Consider the following 4192-nt stretch of genomic DNA (forward strand, 5'->3'; position numbering starts at 1 on the left):
AATGTTCACATTTCAGCCGAATTTTCACAATAATTCGAACATATAATGCAATAAAACTTTCACTTTATAGGCAATGTGTAAAATAGTTAGGTAAGAGATAAGTTTTCAAGTAAAATTTTAGTAGCATCGCTTCTTCACATTTCTTGAATGTTTTTATCTGTATGAAAGAAGGGGGGTATATTTTATAAAAACTCCGAATGTATTTCCCATTCCACCTTTTCCTTCACTTCTATGTGAATTTCCAAAAGAATGTTTTCCAAGCATTGCTATGGATATAAAGAAGTATAAAAACGTCTCACATTTTTTTTTGTCAAGATTTGTTCGTTCGAATACAGACAGAACAAAAATTTTCCGTTTTTGCGAAAACAACCTTCTTTCCGCCCCACTTTCTACTCTTCCCATAGAACATTCACCAAAAACACGGATGCAAAAGGGTAGTAAGAGATGAGAGCCAACAGGTGCTGGGCACCTTTCACGTGAGAAACCCACTGAACTACAGAAATCCACAACATTTTCGGCATAGGAGGGACCAATAGGGGGGAATTGGCGAAGAAAATGGTGACGTCACGATTCCACTACTTCGAAGCATATGCTGCAGACTTCCGGTGGTTTGGCGGAAATACTTTGTTGTGCACGAAATCGAACAGCTGTCTACTACGAACACACGGCGCGCGTACGACGTGTTATTCTTAAGTCCTCCCCTTCTTTGCCGAGGAGGCAGGTGTGACCTGGATGGCGTGTAATACCCTCGTCTGAGAGCATGCAGTTTGTTTACATAGTAAAATGAGAAAGAAAAGTCCGTTGCTATCGATATTCAAGCAAGTTTATTGATGTGAAGACTATTGTAACTAAGAAAGTGATGAGAAATTTTGTCATGCTTTTTTCGAATAATGTCTTCTGCAATGCTATTACAGAAGAAAGACATACAGTGAGAGATTTTTTAATTGATATATTTATTGCTAATAAAAACGAATGCTTGTTGGCACTCTACAGGAGACATACAGCTACCAAACTTAGGAGAAATATGCATGAACGAGAAGGGGAGTATGCGACATTCCGATTGAAAAGTTCTTTTTTAAAATTTTAAATAATTAAAAATAATTGAAATTCTGTAATTTTTTTGGTATATATATATATATCCTTGCAAAATATCACATAAAAATAATTTCTATATCTTCTAAAAATCTGAAATTTTTTAAAAAATTATATCTGTTTAGCTGTTGAAAAATTTCCTTCATTTTGACAATTTTTCATGCATCATTTGCGACAATGCGTTTTATTATTGCAATAAAATGCAAATCATTTTCATTGTTTCCAAATATACTACAATGCTTGTTTTTCTTCCATAGTTGAAAGCCAAGGAATGAAGATTCTATTTATATTTTTAATTAACTAACTAAATTTATCTAGTTAGAGTCAGCTGACTTGTGCAACTAAACATTAGATGTCACAGCGCAAGTACGTTTCTCATATGACTTGTATCCTTTAGTATGTTATGTCTGTGTACGCAAATAACATGAATTCTAAAATAATTGTTTTCATTCTAAAACTCACTTTAACTATTCAGGATAGTTTAATATTTAAAAATACTTTACTGAAAGCCCTTTTGAAAACTTGTTAATTCATATTTGTTTAAAATTAAACAAATCTCCTATTTTCGGCGAGTCAGCTGGTCGCCAATGGCAACCAAATAATTCCAAGATTATTGAATAGACAATTGGCTAGAAGGTTCAAAACTCAGGGAGAGAGCGAAATTTATTGAAAGATTTTTTCAAGGTATTTAATTCTGCACTTTCTGTTTAATTACAGGGGTTGTGAAGTCGAATTTGCCTAAACAAAAATGAAATATCATTAAACATTCACAAAGTTATTATCGGAATAATTTTCATTCTTGAGGATCCATGTACTATCCTTCCTCCTCTGCCATTTTGCATCGACCAACTTACTAGTTCAAGCCATGACAAACTTTGGATTAAAATGTTTAAAAGCTGTATTTAAAAAGTTTTTTTAAACCGTTTTGCTGGAAATCACTTTTAAATTTAAACGAAAAAATTTTGTAAACGCGAGATACTGAAATCTACTATTGTGAAAGTAATTCGGCCAACTGTGATTGGTGATAAGGATTCACAAAAAACACGGATGCAAAAGGTTAGGAAAGAGATGAGAGCCAACAGGTTCCATCGAAGAACCGTCATGTAAGCTTGTCTGGTGCACGTTCAATCCCTAGGGGCCAAATGCCCTTGTGCGGGGGTGTCAGCTCAGGTGTCGTCCTCGTCATCTGATCGCCATTCAAAATTACGAGGCACGTCCCAAAATAGCCCTAATGTTGCTTTAAAAAGGGACGTTAATACAACTAAACTTAACTAAATTTGAAAGTAAGTTGTAATTAAATCTTTTGCCATTTTACTTTGTTTTAGTATTTACTAGTCAAAAACTGCTCATATTAGATACTTCTTATATTTTGTTCTTTAATTAGCAGAAATTATATTTATCTGGTTGAGGAAGTTGAAAGCAGAGAGAAGAGAGCTAAAAGCGTTTAATTTTTTTAATGGTTCCTATAATCTAATCCATTTTGTGTATATTCACTTACGTTTTATAAATCAAAATATTCTATAAGTTAAAATGTTTTTAGAACTTAACCTTTAAAATTTACGTCCCAGATATCTTTTAATGCTTTTTCTCCTTTTGAAGTGCTTGTTTGAAAGTAATTCGTTCATGAAAAGAAGAGTAATAATATTAATTTTTATTCTTAAACTGTAAAAATATTTTTTTTCAAAAGGACTTAACATTTCCGGATCTCTCTGCTCTTCCTTCTCGTCAAGGGCCGGGCCGGATATACTACACTGCGACGGGGAAAAAAAGAAAAAAGAAAAAAAGGACTGAGTGGAAAAAGTGTTCAGAGAATATGGCGGGAGGGATATTGAAAAGGAAATCATCGAAACTTGAGGAAATGTGTTGAAAAGTTCAATAAATAAAGTTCAGGAAGAATATTTTTTTTCTGTTCTGTGCTTTTTATTTTTACAATAAAACAAACGCACTTTTTAATATACTATCGTTATGGATTTCTATTTTATAATACACTCCCGAGTATTCGGTTTCCGTACTATCCACCTAGGTTTTTTTTTTTTTTTTTTTATCGCAATTAAATGAGGAAAGCAAGGCGTCTATTAAATCATTTATTAAAAATTTTTTCAGAACCTAAAAATTCCAAGTTTTGACTCATATATTAGGATTACCTTTTCATATCTGTGTAGTCATATATAAGTGGAAGATAAAATCAGTTTGAGTCAAACTTAAGAATCAGGTCCACGATTTGCGTTAATGTTTTGTTTATGTTTCCGACATTTAAGTAGGGCATTACCGAATTTATGTTAAAATGCGAACAATTAATATCTTTTAATTTACTTTTTATCTAATAAATTCTTGAAATGTGCAGTGCAGTATGTAAACATACATAAACTACCAGTACAGAGCCTGCTATTTTAACTCGACACGTTACCGGCAATTGCTTCTATGATTCAACGGGCCGCGGCTGATTTCACATTGAGATAAATGGAGGGCATACAACACATTAAGAAGTGCGAAAATACGTATTATAAAGAATGAGTTTTGGTACAAAAACTTTGTCTTCTGGTATTGGTGGGCAAAGAAATGAATTCATAGACTTCCGGTTTATCCGACTTTTTTTGTTATCTGGGCTGCCCTTCCATCTCATTAAGCCGTATACTGTATGTTCAAGCATGATTTACTTGAGTTTACTGAAAAAAAAATTTACCATGCATACGTATTGCAGTCTATACCTTGTTCAAATTCTTCGATCCTGGAGTAGTTTCCTCTAAATGTTATTCACATATTCCCTAATAAAGGCGCGTTATTCCCTTAACCCTCGATCAAATTTTACAAACTTTAGATAAGACCGAGGAGCAGGAGAGTTCTTACTTGCGAGCGCTTTGTTTTTTCAGTATAGGGAAGAAAACCGATTAAGTATTTTGGGAAGCAGTGTTGGATCAATTGAAAACAAAAATTGACAAACAAAGTAGGATTACAATAGCATGATCATATACAGATTTCAATTATTTAAGTAGGCGCATTATCGCATTTGCATGCATGCTTATATGTAGATTGACTGATGGTAAATAAATTTGGTTCAAAATTTGATATAGATTTACTTTTTAGGTGCTGAATTTGTGTT

This window comes from Argiope bruennichi, chromosome 9 (genome assembly GCF_947563725.1).
Source record: "Argiope bruennichi chromosome 9, qqArgBrue1.1, whole genome shotgun sequence".
NCBI classification, from domain to species: Eukaryota; Metazoa; Arthropoda; class Arachnida; order Araneae; family Araneidae; genus Argiope; species Argiope bruennichi.